This window comes from Pristiophorus japonicus, unplaced genomic scaffold, assembly GCF_044704955.1.
Source record: "Pristiophorus japonicus isolate sPriJap1 unplaced genomic scaffold, sPriJap1.hap1 HAP1_SCAFFOLD_30, whole genome shotgun sequence".
Lineage (NCBI taxonomy): Eukaryota > Metazoa > Chordata > Chondrichthyes > Pristiophoridae > Pristiophorus > Pristiophorus japonicus.
Window position 1 is genome coordinate 11,956,875 of NW_027252779.1, and position 17,282 is coordinate 11,974,156.

A 17,282-nucleotide genomic window follows, 5' to 3' on the forward strand; every position below is an offset into this window, starting at 1 on the left:
GCCTCCTCCTGTTCCTGTGTAATAGGCTCGAGGGGCTGAATGGCCTCCTCCTGTTCCTATGCAACAGGCTCGAGGGGCTGAATGGCCTCCTCCTGTTCCTCTACAACAGGCTCGAGGGGCTGAATCGGCCTCCTCATGTTCCTGTGTAATAGGCTCGAGGGGCTGAATGGCCGCCTCCTGTTCCTCTGCAACAGGTTCGAGGGGCTGAATGGCCTCCTCCTGTTCCTCTACAACCGGCTCGAGGGGCTGAATGGGCCTCCTCATGTTCCTGTGTAATAGGCTCGAGGGGCTGAATGGCCACCTCCTGTTCCTGTGCAACAGGCTCGAGGGGCTGTATGGCCTCCTCCTGTTCCTCTACAACAGGCTCGAGGGGCTGAATGGGCCTCCTCCTGTTCCTGTGTAATAGGCTCGAGGGGCTGAATGGCCGCCTCCTGTTCTTGTGCTACAGGCTCGAGGGGCTGAATGGCCTCCTCCTGTTCCTCTACAACAGGCTCGAGGGGCTGAATGGGCCTCCTCCTGTTGCTGTGTAATAGGCTCGAGGGGCTGAATGGCCTCCTCCTGTTCCTGTGCAACAGGCTCGAGGGGCTGAATGGCCTCCTCCTGTTCCTCTACAACAGGCTCGAGGGGCTGAATGGGCTTCCTCCTGTTCCTGTGTAATAGGCTCGAGGGGCTGAATGGCCGCCTCCTGTTCCTATGCAACATGCTCGAGGGGCTGAATGGCCTCCTCCTGTTCCTCTACAACAGGCTCGAGGGGCTGAATGGGCCTCCTCCTGTTCCTGTGTAATAGGCTCGAGGGGCTGAATGGCCGCCTCCTGTTCTTGTGCAACAGGCTCGAGGGGCTGAATGGCCTCCTCCTGTTCCTCTACAACATGCTCGAGGGGCTGAATGGGCCTCCTCCAGTTCCTGTGTAATAGGCTCGAGGGGCTGAATGGCCTCCTCCTGTTCCTGTGCACCAGGCTCGAGGGGCTGAATGGCCTCCTCCTGTTCCTCTACAACAGGCTCGAGGGGCTGAATGGGCCTCCTCCTGTTCCTGTGTAATAGGCTCGAGGGGCTGAATGGCCGACCCCTGTTCCTGTGCAACAGGCTCGAGGGGCTGAATGGCCTCCTCCTGTTCCTCTACAACAGGCTCGAGGGGCTGAATGGTTCTCCTCCTGTTCCTGTGTAATAGGCTCGAGGGGCTGAATGGCCTCCTCCTGTTCCTCTACAACAGGCTCGAGGGGCTGAATGGGTCTCCTCCTGTTCCTGTGTAATAGGCTCGAGGGGCTGAATGGCCGCCTCCTGTTCCTGTGCAACAGGCTCGAGGGGCTGAATGGCCTCCTCCTGTTCCTCTACAACAGGCTCGAGGGGCTGAATGGGCCTCCTCCTGTTCCTGTGTAATAGGCTCGAGGGGCTGAATGGCCGCCTCCTGTTCTTGTGCAACAGGCTCGAGGGGCTGAATGGTCTCCTCCTGTTCCTCCACAACAGGCTCGAGGGGCTGAATGGGCCTCTTCCTGTTCCTGTGTAATAGGCTCAAGGGGCTGAATGGCCTCCTCCTCTTCCTGTGCAACAGGCTCGAGGGGCTGAATGGCCTCCTCCTGTTCCTCTACAACAGGCTCGAGGGGCTGAATGGGCCTCCTCCTGTTCCTGTGTAATAGGCTCGAGGGGCTGAATGGCCGCCTCCTGTTCCTGTGCAACAGGCTCGAGGGGCTGAATGGCCTCCTCCTGTTCCTCTGCAACAGGCTCGAGGGGCTGAAAGGGCCTCCTCATGTTCCTGTGTAATAGGCTCGAGGGGCTGAATGGCCGCCTCCTGTTCCTGTGCAACAGGCTCGAAGGGCTGAATGGCCTCCTCCTGTTCCTCTACAACAGGCTCGAGGGGCTGAATGGGCCTCCTCCTGTTCCTGTGTAATAGGCTCGAGGGGCTGAATGGCCGCCTCCTGTTCTTGTGCAACAGGCTCGAGGGGCTGAATGGCCTCCTCCTGTTCCTCTACAACAGGCTCGAGGGGCTGAATGGGCCTCCTCCTGTTCCTGTGTAATAGGTTCGAGGGGCTGAATGGCCTCCTCCTGTTCCTGTGCAACAGGCTCGAGGGGCTGAATGGCCGCCTCCTGTTCCTGTGCAACAGGCTCGAGGGGCTGAATGGCCTCCTCCTGTTCCTCTGCAACAGGCTCGAGGGGCTCAATAGGCCTCCTCCTGTTCCTGTGTAATAGGCTCGAGGAGCTGAATGGCCGCCTCCTGTTCTTGTGCAACAGGCTTGAGGGGCTGAATGGCCTCCTGATGTTCCACTACAACAGGCTCGAGGGGCTGAATGGGCCTCCTCCTGTTCCTGTGTAATAGGCTCGAGGGGCTGAATGGCCTCCTCCTGTTCCTATGCAACAGGCTCGAGGGGCTGAATGGCCTCCTCCTGTTCCTCTACAACAGGCTCGAGGGGCTGAATCGGCCTCCTCATGTTCCTGTGTAATAGGCTCGAGGGGCTGAATGGCCGCCTCCTGTTCCTCTGCAACAGGTTCGAGGGGCTGAATGGCCTCCTCCTGTTCCTCTACAACAGGCTCCAGGGGCTGAATGGGACTCCTCATGTTCCTGTGTAATAGGCTCGAGGGGCTGAATGGCCACCTCCTGTTCCTGTGCAACAGGCTCGAGGGGCTGTATGGCCTCCTCCTGTTCCTCTACAACAGGCTCGAGGGGCTGAATGGGCCTCCTCCTGTTCCTGTGTAATAGGCTCGAGGGGCTGAATGGCCGCCTCCTGTTCTTGTGCAACAGGCTCGAGGGGCTGAATGGCCTCCTCCTGTTCCTCTACAACAGGCTCGAGGGGCTGAATGGGCCTCCTCCTGTTTCTGTGTAATAGGCTCGAGGGGCTGAATGGCCTCCTCCTGTTCCTGTGCAACAGGCTCGAGGGGCTGAATGGCCTCCTCCTGTTCCTCTACAACAGGCTCGAGGGGCTGAATGGGCTTCCTCCTGTTCCTGTGTAATAGGCTCGAGGGGCTGAATGGCCTCCTCCTGTTCCTGTGCAACAGGCTCGAGGGGCTGAATGGCCTCCTCCTGTTCCTCTACAACAGGCTCGAGGGGCTGAATGGGCCTCCTCCTGTTCCTGCGTAATAGGCTCGAGGGGCTGAATGGCCGCCTCCTGTTCCTGTGCAACAGGCTCGAGGGGCTGATTGGCCTCCTCCTGTTCCTCTACAACAGGCTCGAGGGGCTGAATGGGCCTCCTCCTGTTCCTGTGTAATAGGCTCGAGGGGCTGAATGGCTGCCTCCTGTTCTTGTGCAACAGGCTCGAGGGGCTGAATGGCCTCCTCCTGTTCCTCTACAACAGGCTCGAGGGGCTGAATGGGCCTCCTCCTTTTCCTGTGTAATAGTCTCGAGGGGCTGAATGGCCACATCCTGTCCCTGTGCAACAGGCTCGAGGGGCTGAATGGCCTCCTCCTGTTCCTCTACAACAGGCTCGAGGGGCTGAATGGGTCTCCTCCTGTTCCTGTGTAATAGGCTCGAGGGGCTGAATGGCCGCCTCCTGTTCCTGTGCAACAGGCTCGAGGGGCTGAATGGCCTCCTCCTGTTCCTCTACAACAGGCTCGAGGGGCTGAATGGGCCTCCTCCTGTTCCTGTGTAATAGGCTCGAGGGGCTGAATGGCCGCCTCCTGTTCTTGTGCAACAGGCTCGAGGGGCTGAATGGTCTCCTCCTGTTCCTCCACAACAGGCTCGAGGGGCTGAATGGGCCTCTTCCTGTTCCTGTGTAATAGGCTCAAGGGGCTGAATGGCCTCCTCCTCTTCCTGTGCAACAGGCTCGAGGGGCTGAATGGCCTCCTCCTGTTCCTCTACAACAGGCTCGAGGGGCTGAATGGGCCTCCTCCTGTTCCTGTGTAATAGGCTCGAGGGGCTGAATGGCCGCCTCCTGTTCCTGTGCAACAGGCTCGAGGGGCTGAATGGCCTCCTCCTGTTCCTCTGCAACAGGCTCGAGGGGCTGAAAGGGCCTCCTCATGTTCCTGTGTAATAGGCTCGAGGGGCTGAATGGCCGCCTCCTGTTCCTGTGCAACAGGCTCGAAGGGCTGAATGGCCTCCTCCTGTTCCTCTACAACAGGCTCGAGGGGCTGAATGGGCCTCCTCCTGTTCCTGTGTAATAGGCTCGAGGGGCTGAATGGCCGCCTCCTGTTCTTGTGCAACAGGCTCGAGGGGCTGAATGGCCTCCTCCTGTTCCTCTACAACAGGCTCGAGGGGCTGAATGGGCCTCCTCCTGTTCCTGTGTAATAGGTTCGAGGGGCTGAATGGCCTCCTCCTGTTCCTGTGCAACAGGCTCGAGGGGCTGAATGGCCGCCTCCTGTTCCTGTGCAACAGGCTCGAGGGGCTGAATGGCCTCCTCCTGTTCCTCTGCAACAGGCTCGAGGGGCTCAATAGGCCTCCTCCTGTTCCTGTGTAATAGGCTCGAGGAGCTGAATGGCCGCCTCCTGTTCTTGTGCAACAGGCTTGAGGGGCTGAATGGCCTCCTGATGTTCCACTACAACAGGCTCGAGGGGCTGAATGGGCCTCCTCCTGTTCCTGTGTAATAGGCTCGAGGGGCTGAATGGCCTCCTCCTGTTCCTATGCAACAGGCTCGAGGGGCTGAATGGCCTCCTCCTGTTCCTCTACAACAGGCTCGAGGGGCTGAATCGGCCTCCTCATGTTCCTGTGTAATAGGCTCGAGGGGCTGAATGGCCGCCTCCTGTTCCTCTGCAACAGGTTCGAGGGGCTGAATGGCCTCCTCCTGTTCCTCTACAACAGGCTCCAGGGGCTGAATGGGACTCCTCATGTTCCTGTGTAATAGGCTCGAGGGGCTGAATGGCCACCTCCTGTTCCTGTGCAACAGGCTCGAGGGGCTGTATGGCCTCCTCCTGTTCCTCTACAACAGGCTCGAGGGGCTGAATGGGCCTCCTCCTGTTCCTGTGTAATAGGCTCGAGGGGCTGAATGGCCGCCTCCTGTTCTTGTGCAACAGGCTCGAGGGGCTGAATGGCCTCCTCCTGTTCCTCTACAACAGGCTCGAGGGGCTGAATGGGCCTCCTCCTGTTTCTGTGTAATAGGCTCGAGGGGCTGAATGGCCTCCTCCTGTTCCTGTGCAACAGGCTCGAGGGGCTGAATGGCCTCCTCCTGTTCCTCTACAACAGGCTCGAGGGGCTGAATGGGCTTCCTCCTGTTCCTGTGTAATAGGCTCGAGGGGCTGAATGGCCTCCTCCTGTTCCTGTGCAACAGGCTCGAGGGGCTGAATGGCCTCCTCCTGTTCCTCTACAACAGGCTCGAGGGGCTGAATGGGCCTCCTCCTGTTCCTGCGTAATAGGCTCGAGGGGCTGAATGGCCGCCTCCTGTTCCTGTGCAACAGGCTCGAGGGGCTGATTGGCCTCCTCCTGTTCCTCTACAACAGGCTCGAGGGGCTGAATGGGCCTCCTCCTGTTCCTGTGTAATAGGCTCGAGGGGCTGAATGGCTGCCTCCTGTTCTTGTGCAACAGGCTCGAGGGGCTGAATGGCCTCCTCCTGTTCCTCTACAACAGGCTCGAGGGGCTGAATGGGCCTCCTCCTTTTCCTGTGTAATAGTCTCGAGGGGCTGAATGGCCACATCCTGTCCCTGTGCAACAGGCTCGAGGGGCTGAATGGCCTCCTCCTGTTCCTCTACAACAGGCTCGAGGGGCTGAATGGCCTCCTCCTGTTCCTCTACAACAGGCTCGATTGGCTGAATGGGCCTCTTCCTGTTCCTGTGTAATAGGCTCGAGGGGCTGAATGGCCTCCTCCTCTTCCTGTGCAACAGGCTCGAGGGGCTGAATGGCCTCCTCCTGTTCCTCTACAACAGGCTCGAGGGGCTGAATGGGCCTCCTCCTGTTCCTGTGTAATAGGCTCGAGGGGCTGAATGGCCGCCTCCTGTTCCTGTGCAACAGGCTCGAGGGGCTGAATGGCCTCCTCCTGTTCCTCTGCAACAGGCTCGAGGGGCTGAAAGGGCCTCCTCATGTTCCTGTGTAATAGGCTCGAGGGGCTGAATGGCCGCCTCCTGTTCCTGTGCAACAGGCTCGAAGGGCTGAATGGCCTCCTCCTGTTCCTCTACAACAGGTTCGAGGGGCTGAATAGGCCTCCTCCTGTTCCTGTGTAATAGGCTCGAGGAGCTGAATGGCCGCCTCCTGTTCTTGTGCAACAGGCTTGAGGGGCTGAATGGCCTCCTCCTGCTCCTCTACAACAGGCTCGAGGGGCTGAATGGGCCTCCTCCTGTTCCTGTGTAATAGGCTCGAGGGGCTGAATGGCCTCCTCGTGTTCCTGTGCAACAGGCTCGAGGGGCTGAATGGCCTCCTCCTGTTCCTCTACAACAGGCTCGAGGGGCTGAAAGGGCCTCCTCATGTTCCTGTGTAATAGGCTCGAGGGGCTGAATGGCCGCCTTCTGTTCCTGTGCAACAGGCTCGAGGGGCTGAATGGCCTCCTCCTGTTCCTCTACAACAGGCTCGAGGGGCTGAATGGGCCTCCTCCTGTTCCTGTGTAATAGGCTCGAGGGGCTGAATGGCCGCCTCCTGTTCTTGTGCAACAGGCTCGAGGGGCTGAATGGCCTCCTCCTGTTCGTCTACAACAGGCTCGAGGGGCTGAATGGGCCTCCTCCTGTTCCTGTGTAATAGGCTCGAGGGGCTGAATGGCCTCCTCCTGTTCCTGTGCAACAGGCTCGAGGGGCTGAATGGCCTCCTCCTGTTCCTCTACAACAGGCTCGAGGGGCTGAATGGGCCTCCTCCTATTCCTGTGTAATAGGCTCGAGGGGCTGAATGGCCTCCTCCTGTTCCTGTGCAACAGGCTCGAGGGGCTGAATGGCCTCCTACTGTTCCTCTACAACAGGCTCGAGGGGCTGAATGGGCCTCCTCCTGTTCCTGTGTAATAGGCTCGAGGGGCTGAATGGCCGCCCCCTGTTCCTGTGCAACAGGATCGAGGGGCTGAATGGCCTCCTCCTGTTCCTCTACTACAGGCTCGAGGGGCTGAATGGGCCTCCTCCCGTTCCTGTGTAATAGGCTCGAGGGGCTGAATGGCCGCCTCCTGTTCTTGTGCAACAGGCTCGAGGGGCTGAATGGCCTCCTCCTGTTCCTCTACAACAGGCTCGAGGGGCTGAATGGGTCTCCTCCTGTTCCTGTGTAATAGGCTCGAGGGGCTGAATGGCCGCCTCCTGTTCCTGTGCAACAGGCTCGAGGGGCTGAATGGCCTCCTCCTGTTCCTCTACAACAGGCTCGAGGGGCTGAATGGGCCTCCTCCTGTTCCTGTGTAATAGGCTCGAGGGGCTGAATGGCCGCCTCCTGTTCTTGTGCAACAGGCTCGAGGGGCTGAATGGTCTCCTCCTGTTCCTCCACAACAGGCTCGAGGGGCTGAATGGGCCTCTTCCTGTTCCTGTGTAATAGGCTCAAGGGGCTGAATGGCCTCCTCCTCTTCCTGTGCAACAGGCTCGAGGGGCTGAATGGCCTCCTCCTGTTCCTCTACAACAGGCTCGAGGGGCTGAATGGGCCTCCTCCTGTTCCTGTGTAATAGGCTCGAGGGGCTGAATGGCCGCCTCCTGTTCCTGTGCAACAGGCTCGAGGGGCTGAATGGCCTCCTCCTGTTCCTCTACAACAGGCTCGAGGGGCTGAATGGGCCTCCTCCTGTTCCTGTGTAATAGGCTCGAGGGGCTGAATGGCCTCCTCCTGTTCCTATGCAACAGGCTCGAGGGGCTGAATGGCCTCCTCCTGTTCCTCTACAACAGGCTCGAGGGGCTGAATGGGCCTCCTCATGTTCCTGTGTAATAGGCTCGAGGGGCTGAATGGCCGCCTCCTGTTCCTCTGCAACAGGTTCGAGGGGCTGAATGGCCTCCTCCTGTTCCTCTACAACAGGCTCGAGGGGCTGAATGGGCCTCCTCATGTTCCTGTGTAATAGGCTCGAGGGGCTGAATGGCCGCCTCCTGTTCCTGTGCAACAGGCTCGAGGGGCTGTATGGCCTCCTCCTGTTCCTCTACAACAGGCTCGAGGGGCTGAATGGGCCTCCTCCTGTTCCTGTGTAATAGGCTCGAGGGGCTGAATGGCCGCCTCCTGTTCTTGTGCAACAGGCTCGAGGGGCTGAATGGCCTCCTCCTGTTCCTCTACAACAGGCTCGAGGGGCTGAATGGGCCTCCTCTTGTTCCTGTGTAATAGGCTCGAGGGGCTGAATGGCCTCCTCCTGTTCCTGTGCAACAGGCTCGAGGGGCTGAATGGCCGCCTCCTGTTCCTGTGCAACAGGCTCGAGGGGCTGAATGGCCTCCTCCTGTTCCTCTGCAACAGGCTCGAGGGGCTCAATAGGCCTCCTCCTGTTCCTGTGTAATAGGCTCGAGGAGCTGAATGGCCGCCTCCTGTTCTTGTGCAACAGGCTTGAGGGGCTGAATGGCCTCCTGATGTTCCTCTACAACAGGCTCGAGGGGCTGAATGGGCCTCCTCCTGTTCCTGTGTAATAGGCTCGAGGGGCTGAATGGCCTCCTCCTGTTCCTATGCAACAGGCTCGAGGGGCTGAATGGCCTCCTCCTGTTCCTCTACAACAGGCTCGAGGGGCTGAATCAGCCTCCTCATGTTCCTGTGTAATAGGCTCGAGGGGCTGAATGGCCGCCTCCTGTTCCTCTGCAACAGGTTCGAGGGGCTGAATGGCCTCCTCCTGTTCCTCTACAACAGGCTCGAGGGGCTGAATGGGCCTCCTCATGTTCCTGTGTAATAGGCTCGAGGGGCTGAATGGCCACCTCCTGTTCCTGTGCAACAGGCTCGAGGGGCTGTATGGCCTCCTCCTGTTCCTCTACAACAGGCTCGAGGGGCTGAATGGGCCTCCTCCTGTTCCTGTGTAATAGGCTCGAGGGGCTGAATGGCCGCCTCCTGTTCTTGTGCAACAGGCTCGAGGGGCTGAATGGCCTCCTCCTGTTCCTCTACAACAGGCTCGAGGGGCTGAATGGGCCTCCTCCTGTTTCTGTGTAATAGGCTCGAGGGGCTGAATGGCCTCCTCCTGTTCCTGTGCAACAGGCTCGAGGGGCTGAATGGCCTCCTCCTGTTCCTCTACAACAGGCTCGAGGGGCTGAATGGGCTTCCTCCTGTTCCTGTGTAATAGGGTCGAGGGGCTGAATGGCCGCCTCCTGTTCCTGTGCAACATGCTCGAGGGGCTGAATGGCCTCCTCCTGTTCCTCTACAACAGGCTCGAGGGGCTGAATGGGCCTCCTCCTGTTCCTGTGTAATAGGCTCGAGGGGCTGAATGGCCGCCTCCTGTTCTTGTGCAACAGGCTCGAGGGGCTGAATGGCCTCCTCCTGTTCCTCTACAACAGGCTCGAGGGGCTGAATGGGCCTCCTCCAGTTCCTGTGTAATAGGCTCGAGGGGCTGAATGGCCTCCTCCTGTTCCTGTGCACCAGGCTCGAGGGGCTGAATGGCCTCCTCCTGTTCCTCTACAACAGGCTCGAGGGGCTGAATGGGCCTCCTCCTGTTCCTGTGTAATAGGCTCGAGGGGCTGAATGGCCGACCCCTGTTCCTGTGCAACAGGCTCGAGGGGCTGAATGGCCTCCTCCTGTTCCTCTACAACAGGCTCGAGGGGCTGAATGGTTCTCCTCCTGTTCCTGTGTAATAGGCTCGAGGGGCTGAATGGCCTCCTCCTGTTCCTCTACAACAGGCTCGAGGGGCTGAATGGGTCTCCTCCTGTTCCTGTGTAATAGGCTCGAGGGGCTGAATGGCCGCCTCCTGTTCCTGTGCAACAGGCTCGAGGGGCTGAATGGCCTCCTCCTGTTCCTCTACAACAGGCTCGAGGGGCTGAATGGGCCTCCTCCTGTTCCTGTGTAATAGGCTCGAGGGGCTGAATGGCCGCCTCCTGTTCTTGTGCAACAGGCTCGAGGGGCTGAATGGTCTCCTCCTGTTCCTCCACAACAGGCTCGAGGGGCTGAATGGGCCTCTTCCTGTTCCTGTGTAATAGGCTCAAGGGGCTGAATGGCCTCCTCCTCTTCCTGTGCAACAGGCTCGAGGGGCTGAATGGCCTCCTCCTGTTCCTCTACAACAGGCTCGAGGGGCTGAATGGGCCTCCTCCTGTTCCTGTGTAATAGGCTCGAGGGGCTGAATGGCCGCCTCCTGTTCCTGTGCAACAGGCTCGAGGGGCTGAATGGCCTCCTCCTGTTCCTCTGCAACAGGCTCGAGGGGCTGAAAGGGCCTCCTCATGTTCCTGTGTAATAGGCTCGAGGGGCTGAATGGCCGCCTCCTGTTCCTGTGCAACAGGCTCGAAGGGCTGAATGGCCTCCTCCTGTTCCTCTACAACAGGCTCGAGGGGCTGAATGGGCCTCCTCCTGTTCCTGTGTAATAGGCTCGAGGGGCTGAATGGCCGCCTCCTGTTCTTGTGCAACAGGCTCGAGGGGCTGAATGGCCTCCTCCTGTTCCTCTACAACAGGCTCGAGGGGCTGAATGGGCCTCCTCCTGTTCCTGTGTAATAGGTTCGAGGGGCTGAATGGCCTCCTCCTGTTCCTGTGCAACAGGCTCGAGGGGCTGAATGGCCGCCTCCTGTTCCTGTGCAACAGGCTCGAGGGGCTGAATGGCCTCCTCCTGTTCCTCTGCAACAGGCTCGAGGGGCTCAATAGGCCTCCTCCTGTTCCTGTGTAATAGGCTCGAGGAGCTGAATGGCCGCCTCCTGTTCTTGTGTAACAGGCTTGAGGGGCTGAATGGCCTCCTGATGTTCCTCTACAACAGGCTCGAGGGGCTGAATGGGCCTCCTCCTGTTCCTGTGTAATAGGCTCGAGGGGCTGAATGGCCTCCTCCTGTTCCTATGCAACAGGCTCGAGGGGCTGAATGGCCTCCTCCTGTTCCTCTACAACAGGCTCGAGGGGCTGAATCGGCCTCCTCATGTTCCTGTGTAATAGGCTCGAGGGGCTGAATGGCCGCCTCCTGTTCCTCTGCAACAGGTTCGAGGGGCTGAATGGCCTCCTCCTGTTCCTCTACAACAGGCTCGAGGGGCTGAATGGGCCTCCTCATGTTCCTGTGTAATAGGCTCGAGGGGCTGAATGGCCACCTCCTGTTCCTGTGCAACAGGCTCGAGGGGCTGTATGGCCTCCTCCTGTTCCTCTACAACAGGCTCGAGGGGCTGAATGGGCCTCCTCCTGTTCCTGTGTAATAGGCTCGAGGGGCTGAATGGCCGCCTCCTGTTCTTGTGCAACAGGCTGGAGGGGCTGAATGGCCTCCTCCTGTTCCTCTACAACAGGCTCGAGGGGCTGAATGGGCCTCCTCCTGTTTCTGTGTAATAGGCTCGAGGGGCTGAATGGCCTCCTCCTGTTCCTGTGCAACAGGCTCGAGGGGCTGAATGGCCTCCTCCTGTTCCTCTACAACAGGCTCGAGGGGCTGAATGGGCTTCCTCCTGTTCCTGTGTAATAGGCTCGAGGGGCTGAATGGCCTCCTCCTGTTCCTGTGCAACAGGCTCGAGGGGCTGAATGGCCTCCTCCTGTTCCTCTACAACAGGCTCGAGGGGCTGAATGGGCCTCCTCCTGTTCCTGCGTAATAGGCTCGAGGGGCTGAATGGCCGCCTCCTGTTCCTGTGCAACAGGCTCGAGGGGCTGATTGGCCTCCTCCTGTTCCTCTACAACAGGCCCGAGGGGCTGAATGGGTCTCCTCCTGTTCCTGTGTAATAGGCTCGCGGGGCTGAATGGCCGCCTCCTTTTCCTGTGCAACAGGCTCGAGGGGCTGAATGGCCTCCTCCTGTTCCTCTACAACAGGCTCGAGGGGCTGAATGGGCCTCCTCCTGTTCCTGTGTAATAGGCTCGAGGGGCTGAATGGCCGCCTCCTGTTCTTGTGCAACAGGCTCGAGGGGCTGAATGGCCTCCTCCTGTTCCTCTACAACAGGCTCAAGGGGCTGAATGGCCCTCCTCATGTTCCTGTGTAATAGGCTCGAGGGGCTGAATGGCCGCCTCCTGTTCCTCTGCAACAGGCTCGAGGGGCTGAATGGCCTCCTCCTGATTTTGTACAACAGGCTCGAGGGGCTGAATGGGCCTCCTCATGTTCCTGTGCAATAGGCTCGAGGGGCTGAATGGCCGCCTCCTGTTCCTGTGCAACAGGCTCGAGGGGCTGTATGGCCTCCTCCTGTTCCTCTACAACAGGCTCGAGGGGCTGAATGGGCCTCCTCCTGTTCCTGTGTAATAGGCTCGAGGGGCTGAATGGCTGCCTCCTGTTCTTGTGCAACAGGCTCGAGGGGCTGAATGGCCTCCTCCTGTTCCTCTACAACAGGCTCGAGGGGCTGAATGGGCCTCCTCCTGTTCCTGTGTAATAGTCTCGAGGGGCTGAATGGCCACATCCTGTCCCTGTGCAACAGGCTCGAGGGGCTGAATGGCCTCCTCCTGTTCCTCTACAACAGGCTCGAGGGGCTGAATGGCCTCCTCCTGTTCCTCTACAACAGGCTCGATTGGCTGAATGGGCCTCTTCCTGTTCCTGTGTAATAGGCTCAAGGGGCTGAATGGCCTCCTCCTCTTCCTGTGCAACAGGCTCGAGGTGCTGAATGGCCTCCTCCTGTTCCTCTACAACAGGCTCGAGGGGCTGAATGGGCCTCCTCCTGTTCCTGTGTAATAGACTCGAGGGGCTGAATGGCCGCCTCCAGTTCCTGTGCAACAGGCTCGATGGGCTGAATGGCCTCCTCCTGTTCCTCTACAACAGGTTCGAGGGGCTGAATAGGCCTCCTCCTGTTCCTGTGTAATAGGCTCGAGGAGCTGAATGGCCGCCTCCTGTTCTTGTGCAACAGGCTTGAGGGGCTGAATGGCCTCCTCCTGCTCCTCTACAACAGGCTCGAGGGGCTGAATGGGCCTCCTCCTGTTCCTGTGTAATAGGCTCGAGGGGCTGAATGGCCTCCTCGTGTTCCTGTGCAACAGGCTCGAGGGGCTGAATGGCCTCCTCCTGTTCCTCTACAACAGGCTCGAGGGGCTGAAAGGGCCTCCTCATGTTCCTGTGTAATAGGCTCGAGGGGCTGAATGGCCGCCTCCTGTTCCTGTGCAACAGGCTCGAGGGGCTGAATGGCCTCCTCCTGTTCCTCTACAACAGGCTCGAGGGGCTGAATGGGCCTCCTCCTGTTCCTGTGTAATAGGCTCGAGGGGCTGAATGGCCGCCTCCTGTTCTTGTGCAACAGGCTCGAGGGGCTGAATGGCCTCCTCCTGTTCGTCTACAACAGGCTCGAGGGGCTGAATGGGCCTCCTCCTGTTCCTGTGTAATAGGCTCGAGGGGCTGAATGGCCTCCTCCTGTTCCTGTGCAACAGGCTCGAGGGGCTGAATGGCCTCCTCCTGTTCCTCTACAACAGGCTCGAGGGGCTGAATGGGCCTCCTCCTATTCCTGTGTAATAGGCTCGAGGGGCTGAATGGCCTCCTCCTGTTCCTGTGCAACAGGCTCGAGGGGCTGAATGGCCTCCTACTGTTCCTCTACAACAGGCTCGAGGGGCTGAATGGGCCTCCTCCTGTTCCTGTGTAATAGGCTCGAGGGGCTGAATGGCCGCCCCCTGTTCCTGTGCAACAGGATCGAGGGGCTGAATGGCCTCCTCCTGTTCCTCTACTACAGGCTCGAGGGGCTGAATGGGCCTCCTCCTGTTCCTGTGTAATAGGCTCGAGGGGCTGAATGGCCGCCTCCTGTTCTTGTGCAACAGGCTCGAGGGGCTGAATGGCCTCCTCCTGTTCCTCTACAACAGGCTCGAGGGGCTGAATGGGCCTCCTCCAGTTCCTGTGTAATAGGCTCGAGGGGCTGAATGGCCTCCTCCTGTTCCTGTGCACCAGGCTCGAGGGGCTGAATGGCCTCCTCCTGTTCCTCTACAACAGGCTCGAGGGGCTGAATGGGCCTCCTCCTGTTCCTGTGTAATAGGCTCGAGGGGCTGAATCGCCGACCCCTGTTCCTGTGCAACAGGCTCGAGGGGCTGAATGGCCTCCTCCTGTTCCTCTACAACAGGCTCGAGGGGCTGAATGGTTCTCCTCCTGTTCCTGTGTAATAGGCTCGAGGGGCTGAATGGCCTCCTCCTGTTCCTCTACAACAGGCTCGAGGGGCTGAATGGGTCTCCTCCTGTTCCTGTGTAATAGGCTCGAGGGGCTGAATGGCCGCCTCCTGTTCCTGTGCAACAGGCTCGAGGGGCTGAATGGCCTCCTCCTGTTCCTCTACAACAGGCTCGAGGGGCTGAATGGGCCTCCTCCTGTTCCTGTGTAATAGGCTCGAGGGGCTGAATGGCCGCCTCCTGTTCTTGTGCAACAGGCTCGAGGGGCTGAATGGTCTCCTCCTGTTCCTCCACAACAGGCTCGAGGGGCTGAATGGGCCTCTTCCTGTTCCTGTGTAATAGGCTCAAGGGGCTGAATGGCCTCCTCCTCTTCCTGTGCAACAGGCTCGAGGGGCTGAATGGCCTCCTCCTGTTCCTCTACAACAGGCTCGAGGGGCTGAATGGGCCTCCTCCTGTTCCTGTGTAATAGGCTCGAGGGGCTGAATGGCCGCCTCCTGTTCCTGTGCAACAGGCTCGAGGGGCTGAATGGCCTCCTCCTGTTCCTCTGCAACAGGCTCGAGGGGCTGAAAGGGCCTCCTCATGTTCCTGTGTAATAGGCTCGAGGGGCTGAATGGCCGCCTCCTGTTCCTGTGCAACAGGCTCGAAGGGCTGAATGGCCTCCTCCTGTTCCTCTACAACAGGCTCGAGTGGCTGAATGGGCCTCCTCCTGTTCCTGTGTAATAGGCTCGAGGGGCTGAATGGCCGCCTCCTGTTCTTGTGCAACAGGCTCGAGGGGCTGAATGGCCTCCTCCTGTTCCTCTACAACAGGCTCGAGGGGCTGAATGGGCCTCCTCCTGTTCCTGTGTAATAGGTTCGAGGGGCTGAATGGCCTCCTCCTGTTCCTGTGCAACAGGCTCGAGGGGCTGAATGGCCGCCTCCTGTTCCTGTGCAACAGGCTCGAGGGGCTGAATGGCCTCCTCCTGTTCCTCTGCAACAGGCTCGAGGGGCTCAATAGGCCTCCTCCTGTTCCTGTGTAATAGGCTCGAGGAGCTGAATGGCCGCCTCCTGTTCTTGTGCAACAGGCTTGAGGGGCTGAATGGCCTCCTGATGTTCCTCTACAACAGGCTCGAGGGGCTGAATGGGCCTCCTCCTGTTCCTGTGTAATAGGCTCGAGGGGCTGAATGGCCTCCTCCTGTTCCTATGCAACAGGCTCGAGGGGCTGAATGGCCTCCTCCTGTTCCTCTACAACAGGCTCGAGGGGCTGAATCGGCCTCCTCATGTTCCTGTGTAATAGGCTCGAGGGGCTGAATGGCCGCCTCCTGTTCCTCTGCAACAGGTTCGAGGGGCTGAATGGCCTCCTCCTGTTCCTCTACAACAGGCTCGAGGGGCTGAATGGGCCTCCTCATGTTCCTGTGTAAAAGGCTCGAGGGGCTGAATGGCCACCTCCTGTTCCTGTGCAACAGGCTCGAGGGGCTGTATGGCCTCCTTCTGTTCCTCTACAACAGGCTCGAGGGGCTGAATGGGCCTCCTCCTGTTCCTGTGTAATAGGCTCGAGGGGCTGAATGGCCGCCTCCTGTTCTTGTGCAACAGGCTGGAGGGGCTGAATGGCCTCCTCCTGTTCCTCTACAACAGGCTCGAGGGGCTGAATGGGCCTCCTCCTGTTTCTGTGTAATAGGCTCGAGGGGCTGAATGGCCTCCTCCTGTTCCTGTGCAACAGGCTCGAGGGGCTGAATGGCCTCCTCCTGTTCCTCTACAACAGGCTCGAGGGGCTGAATGGGCTTCCTCCTGTTCCTGTGTAATAGGCTCGAGGGGCTGAATGGCCTCCTCCTGTTCCTGTGCAACAGGCTCGAGGGGCTGCATGGCCTCCTCCTGTTCCTCTACAACAGGCTCGAGGGGCTGAATGGGCCTCCTCCTGTTCCTGCGTAATAGGCTCGAGGGGCTGAATGGCCGCCTCCTGTTCCTGTGCAACAGGCTCGAGGGGCTGATTGGCCTCCTCCTGTTCCTCTACAACAGGCCCGAGGGGCTGAATGGGTCTCCTCCTGTTCCTGTGTAATAGGCTCGCGGGGCTGAATGGCCGCCTCCTTTTCCTGTGCAACAGGCTCGAGGGGCTGAATGGCCTCCTCCTGTTCCTCTACAACAGGCTCGAGGGGCTGAATGGGCCTCCTCCTGTTCCTGTGTAATAGGCTCGAGGGGCTGAATGGCCGCCTCCTGTTCTTGTGCAACAGGCTCGAGGGGCTGAATGGCCTCCTCCTGTTCCTCTACAACAGGCTCAAGGGGCTGAATGGCCCTCCTCATGTTCCTGTGTAATAGGCTCGAGGGGCTGAATGGCCGCCTCCTGTTCCTCTGCAACAGGCTCGAGGGGCTGAATGGCCTCCTCCTGATCCTGTACAACAGGCTCGAGGGGCTGAATGGGCCTCCTCATGTTCCTGTGCAATAGGCTCGAGGGGCTGAATGGCCGCCTCCTGTTCCTGTGCAACAGGCTCGAGGGGCTGTATGGCCTCCTCCTGTTCCTCTACAACAGGCTCGAGGGGCTGAATGGGCCTCCTCCTGTTCCTGTGTAATAGGCTCGAGGGGCTGAATGGCTGCCTCCTGTTCTTGTGCAACAGGCTCGAGGGGCTGAATGGCCTCCTCCTGTTCCTCTACAACAGGCTCGAGGGGCTGAATGGGCCTCCTCCTGTTCCTGTGTAATAGTCTCGAGGGGCTGAATGGCCACATCCTGTCCCTGTGCAACAGGCTCGAGGGGCTGAATGGCCTCCTCCTGTTCCTCTACAACAGGCTCGAGGGGCTGAATGGCCTCCTCCTGTTCCTCTACAACAGGCTCGATTGGCTGAATGGGCCTCTTCCTGTTCCTGTGTAATAGGCTCAAGGGGCTGAATGGCCTCCTCCTCTTCCTGTGCAACAGGCTCGAGGTGCTGAATGGCCTCCTCCTGTTCCTCTACAACAGGCTCGAGGGGCTGAATGGGCCTCCTCCTGTTCCTGTGTAATAGACTCGAGGGGCTGAATGGCCGCCTCCAGTTCCTGTGCAACAGGCTCGATGGGCTGAATGGCCTCCTCCTGTTCCTCTACAACAGGTTCGAGGGGCTGAATAGGCCTCCTCCTGTTCCTGTGTAATAGGCTCGAGGAGCTGAATGGCCGCCTCCTGTTCTTGTGCAACAGGCTTGAGGGGCTGAATGGCCTCCTCCTGCTCCTCTACAACAGGCTCGAGGGGCTGAATGGGCCTCCTCCTGTTCCTGTGTAATAGGCTCGAGGGGCTGAATGGCCTCCTCGTGTATCTGTGCAACAGGCTCGAGGGGCTGAATGGCCTCCTCCTGTTCCTCTACAACAGGCTCGAGGGGCTGAAAGGGCCTCCTCATGTTCCTGTGTAATAGGCTCGAGGGGCTGAATGGCCGCCTCCTGT